Source organism: Fundulus heteroclitus, chromosome 13, assembly GCF_011125445.2.
Source record: "Fundulus heteroclitus isolate FHET01 chromosome 13, MU-UCD_Fhet_4.1, whole genome shotgun sequence".
In the NCBI taxonomy this organism is placed as follows: Eukaryota; Metazoa; Chordata; class Actinopteri; order Cyprinodontiformes; family Fundulidae; genus Fundulus; species Fundulus heteroclitus.
The window spans coordinates 34,176,912-34,182,911 of NC_046373.1; the positions used below are offsets into that span (position 1 = coordinate 34,176,912).

Here is a 6,000-nt window from a genome sequence, read left to right on the forward strand (position 1 = left end):
GTAGCTTTAACATTTGCAAATGTGTGTGGAGAGTTGTGTGTCTGTATCTCGATTTGTGCGTGTGCAGTGGGATTTGTAAATGTGTGAGAAGATTTGAGTGTCTGTACAACAATCTGCAAATGTGTAAAACTACTTGTGTGTAATCCGTTTTGCAAATGTGTAAAAAATCCACAAATCTGTATTCAGATCTGCAAATGTGTACAGAGATTTACAAATGTGTAAAAAATCCACAAACCTGTATTCAGATCTGCAAATGTGTACAGAGATTTGCAAATGTGTAAAAAATCCACAAATCTGTATTCAGATCTGCAAATGTGTACAGAGATTTGCAAATGTGTAAAAAATCCACAAATCTGTATTCAGATCTGCAAATGTGTACAGAGATTCGCAAATGTGTAGATCAATCTGTAAGCACACACAGAGACACTTGTGTCTGAAGTGTTTTTGCTTCAAGACCCAGAAATACAGAAAAATCATTGGTTACAAGTCAAGCGGTTTTTCGGTTGGCTCTCTTTACACACGTGATTTTTGCTACTGTTCTGCCGCGTGAGATGCACAAATGCGTGGAAGGATTTGTATGCGTATCTTTTCGATTTGTGTCCCCTTGCGCAGACTCACAGGCTCAAAGGCTCACATACTCACTGAGCTATATAGTACACTGGAGTGCTAATCACCGTCTGTTTGAACGAATCGCTTTGAAGCCACCAGCCGCCATATTGGTACTCCCTATTTCCCCTCAGTAACTAGGGAAGATGTGCGCTACAGCATCGAATAACGAGGATTTTCTCAAGTTCAGGGGGGACTTAAGACTTTTAAAATGTCAAATGCCAAATAGTTTTATGTTATGTTCTAAAAAATATCAAGTACTGAGAAAGTCATGTGCTGAAATATTTAGCATTTAATTCATTTAAATATATATGTTTAACATTTATAAATATATACATAACAATATACAAAAACATATATTTACATATGTGTATACATATATATACATATATACATATACACATACTTATATATACATATATATATTTAATATGAATAACATGTAAAATATTTCAGCACCTAATTTCCTAGTAGTTGACAGTGTTAGTACATCCACTGACTGTAGAATTACCTGTGAAACGTTTTCACACAGCCAGAAAACTGCTTGTTGTTGCAACCAAATCCTATGGGATTCTGTGAGAGTAGGGAGTAACAAGATGGTGGCCAGTGACTTCAGTTTTTTGGCAAAATCAGCACTCCAGTGTATAATATAGCTCAGTGCACATACTGCCCTGAGCGCAGGCTCACAGGCACACAGGCTGCCTCTTCCGGCTGTGGGAGGTCACGTGACTTTCAAGGATTTTACCAAAGCCTTTTGTTTCCAGACGGCTGATAAGGCAACTTGTTATAACTATATAACTTTCTCCCTTTAACGGCAAAGGTTTCTTGTTTTAATGAGAGACTTATCTTGCTAAAACCAGATAATTGTCTCATCATAACAACGCAACATACCCCGGCATCAGCTCGCGGGATATTTGAGTGTCATGGAGAAGAGGAGAGACGGAGGGGCGCCTTTTATTTCTTTTTAAAAAGTCGTCATTTGTCGGAGGAATGTATTTCTGCACTGAGGAGTGACAAGGTAAGTCGTGCATATACAGCAAGTCCTCTACTTGAAATGTTATCAATTCGGCAGTTATTTATATTTAACAACTATGCTATGGAAACACAAGTTGCAGCCCTGTAGTACAGTCTCTGGCTCTGTTTACACGGTGAAAACAGGTTTGCGTTGCCTTTGTACTCTCCATTTATACACTACAAGGTTTAACTGTTGCTTAGGGGGGGCTTTCAGCTATAGCTGTGGGTTTATTTATAACAGTTTGCAGCCGAAACAGTCCTCCGCCAGTCGCTGTTTTCTTCTTCTGGGCAATTTGACCCGGAGCTTCAAAAATCACAGCACTACTAGTGGTGCGTCATGGGAATTACACCGTTTAAGTACTCTGTAAACAGGGCCTGTGACTGCTAATGTATCTATGCCTTTATGTATTTGAATTAAATGTAATTAAAATAAATTTTAATTCGACACTCGTAAGGCTAATTAAAAGTATGTGTATTCTACACAATAAAAGTGTGACTGCAAAAGTTCTTCATGGATGTTAATGAGATAGGCTGACAAAAGATATAGAGATACGGATAAGCAGCTTAATTTTTTTTAAAACATGTCATGCATACAATCATAAATTCTGCTGTAAAGATTAATAATCATGTGCTTAAAAGAGTCTTTTTAGTTTATTTCTTTTTTATATTAACCATAATTTCATTGTGCTTGTAGACATATCAGCTATAGCAAGCATGGATGATGAGAGCTTGGTCATCTACATTCCCACCTATGCTGACAGAATTGCCACATGGAGATTTTGCTTCGAGTTCCAAGGGAAAGGTGAAAGAGGTGTCCTTCGACAGACATTGCTTGAAAAACTCTTTTCATGCAAATCTTCATGGAAAAAGTCCAATTTGATCTAAAATGTTTTTGGTTACAGGTAATACCACTATGTAATATATTTCAAAAGAAAGTTTACCATTTGACTCAAAATGGTCATGTTTTCAGGAACATATGGAAGTGAGCCACAATAGAGTCAGTTAGCTTTTGTTTTTGCTGACAAAGATATAGAGCAAAAATACTGATTAAAAAGATTACTCCAACAACATTGTGAAATACAAGTTTTGAAGTCAAATTATTGCTGTTGCTATAAAGCTTCTTTAAGGTAAAAATTCTGAAGCATGTGTTTAAACTGTACTGATTTTCCTTTTCTTTCCATAGGGCATTATTTTTCTTTTATATTCTTCAAAGTTGATTGTAAAATTGATAAATGCTTTGAGTGCAATAGTGCCCAGATTTCTAACAAAGACTTTTGTCTGTTGTATATAAAGGATTTTCTCATGTTCATTTTTGAGATCCATGTATTGATCTTTTTAATACTCATAGATCATGTTCTAGTTTGGTCATCTTCTGGAGGTAGAAAACTTCCTTTCAAAAGGATCTTTCAGAGCACTTGTTGAAGGTACTTTTAATGTATGTTCTTCTGTGAGTTGATGTAACATTGGAGTATAATGTTATGTTTCTAAGGAAAGAATGAGTTGGTTTGATCACAAACCATAACACTTCATTTTGTAATGGGTTTTTACCAAAGATTCATTAAAGGTTTTCATATATCATTCGACCATATCGTCATTGTGAAACAGTACATAACTTGGGTCTCAGTGTTCAGTAACAGAGAACTATAAGTCTTGCTGTTATAAATATAAAAAGTATGTCTTGAATATGAGGAGCAGTGGAGGGGTTTACAGAACATGTCATTTAAACATTTTGTCCTACATGACAGATTACAAGGCAAATGTGAAGTTAGATTTCTTGTTATTGTCCTAATATATGTAGCAGCATATATTTGCTGTCAAACACAACAAGAATCACAGAAAATATAAAACCTAGCAGCAAAATTCAAAAAGTTATGTACATCATGATGAAACCTTTAAGTACATGGGAATCGAAGAAAACAGAGGTCTGTTTTTTCCCCCTCCATCTGTATTTCTTTGACTGCCTGTCCTTTATGGGTTGTGGGGTCTGCAGCTGCCTAATTCTGACTGTGTGGGAAAGTGACAGGTTCATTCTGGACAGGCTCACAAGGTCATTTGCTCCACAAACTCTTTTTTTACAAGAAAATATCACACGTGTCACAGGTTTGTGCGTATATAAGCTCTTAAAAATAAGCATAACTCAATTGTTTCATCATGTGTGGACGGTGCATGAAGAAAGTTCTCTGTCATCAGAAGGTATGATACTTCGAACTGTCTCATCACGTGTGAACGGTCCTCTGAAGACGTTGGACTGTGCAAGTTTCCGCCGCTTGCTCAGAAACCTGTTTGAGATTGTCTTGTTCACCAAAAAGCCGTGGAAGGGTATACATCATGTAGGACCGGCAACTTGGAGCAATAGTATCTCTAATCTTACAAATTATGTTCCATAAGTGAACCACTTTAAGAGTTCTTCCTGAAAGACAAGAAAATAAACAAGTTCTTAAAGTACATACTCCATATTTAAAAGCATATATCATATAGTATTTATCTTTTACATTCAAACATACCTCAGTGATATTTAAACAGGTGAGCAGAATTGGCTGCTTATCCAAGAAGTCACCAGTAAAGTAATCTGTATTCTTCAGTTTTTGAAAAAGGTTCATCCAGTACTGTGCACAACGTTTCCTTAAGAAATCCCACCAGCTGTTGATGTGCTGGCTGTGGGTGCTGGATCCCACAATGAAGTAGTTTTCAGGATAGCTGTCATCAAGACGCAAAAATCTTTGAATGTCTTTCATTGTACCATTCTCTGTCTCCATGTTGATATGAATTCTGGCTGTGGTACCCCCTCTGTTACTGCTGGAAGAAAATATCCAGCAGTAACTTTTGGACAGCACCATCCATGTATTCAGCTTTAGAGATGCCAACCTGTAAACACAGCAGAGATTTTGTTATCGTTCTTTCAAGTTTTTTATTATAAACAAAAGGTAAAAATAACAATGTATTCTTTCTAAAAATTGATCACGTTAGTTCTGCTAAATGTGAGAATCTAAATATTCCAAATTCAAAGTTTTCAAGTATTTAAATTTTGTGTCAGATCAAATGCACAGGCATTCTAAGATGCAAAAGAGAACATTCATGATTTTCTGGCTGTATTTTTAATGTAGCTATCTTAATCCTGGTCCTCCTACCTAAATGTTTTTGTTTATGGGAATTTTAAAAAGTACTTTTACAGAATTCCCATCAGAAGAAGAATAGCTACTGTTTAAAATTGTGATTAAAGGTTAGACTGGATCAATGTTTAATTGCTCAAACCTGCAGTCACAGGCCCTGTTTACAGAGTACTTAAACTGTGTAATTCCCATGACGCACCACTAGTAGTGCTGTGATTTTTGAAGCTCCGGGTCAAATTGCCCAGAAGAAGAAAACAGCGACTGGCGGAGGACTGTTTCGGCTGCAAACTGTTGTAAATAAACCCACAGCTATAGCTGAAAGCCCCCCCTAAGCAACAGTTAAACCTTGTAGTGTATAAATGGAGAGTACAAAGGCAACGCAAACCTGTTTTCACCGTGTAAACAGAGCCAGAGACTGTACTACAGGGCTGCAACTTGTGTTTCCATAGCATAGTTGTTAAATATAAATAACTGCCGAATTGATAAAATTTCAAGTAGAGGACTTGCTGTATATGCACGACTTACCTTGTCACTCCTCAGTGCAGAAATACATTCCTCCGACAAATGACGACTTTTTAAAAAGAAATAAAAGGCGCCCCTCCGTCTCTCCTCTTCTCCATGACACTCAAATATCCCGCGAGCTGATGCCGGGGTATGTTGCGTTGTTATGATGAGACAATTATCTGGTTTTAGCAAGATAAGTCTCTCATTAAAACAAGAAACCTTTGCCGTTAAAGGGAGAAAGTTATATAGTTATAACAAGTTGCCTTATCAGCCGTCTGGAAACAAAACGCTTTGGTAAAATCCTTGAAAGTCACGTGAGTCACGGAGGTCTGTGACCTCCCACAGCCGGAAGAGGCAGCCTGTGTGCCTGTGAGCCTGCGCTCAGGGCAGTATGTGAGCCTTTGAGCCTGTGAGTCTGCGCAAGGGGACACAAATCGAAAAGATACGCATACAAATCCTTCCACGCATTTGTGCATCTCACACGGCAGAACAGTAGCAAAAATCACGTGTGTAAAGAGAGCCAACCGAAAAACCGCTTGACTTGTAACCAATGATTTGTCTGTATTTCTGGGTCTTGAAGCAAAAACACTTCAGACACAAGTGTCTCTGTGTGTGCTTACAGATTGATCTACACATTTGCGAATCTCTGTACACATTTGCAGATCTGAATACAGATTTGTGGATTTTTTACACATTTGCAAATCTCTGTACACATTTGCAGATCTGAATACAGATTTGTGGATTTTTTACACATTTGCAAAACGGA

General features: G+C 37.5%; 1 long non-coding RNA gene across 1 annotated transcript; it reads right to left on the reverse strand.

Annotated features, from left to right (window-relative positions):
* Positions 1–3,145: 3,145 nt before the first annotated feature.
* On the reverse strand, positions 3,146–5,297 carry LOC118565522. Its single transcript, XR_004932411.1, has 3 exons — positions 5,256–5,297; positions 4,125–4,485; positions 3,146–4,030 (listed from the first exon to the last, which is right to left on the reverse strand). It is a non-coding gene; the product is annotated as an uncharacterized LOC118565522 (long non-coding RNA).
* Between the last annotated feature and the right edge of the window lie 703 nt (positions 5,298–6,000).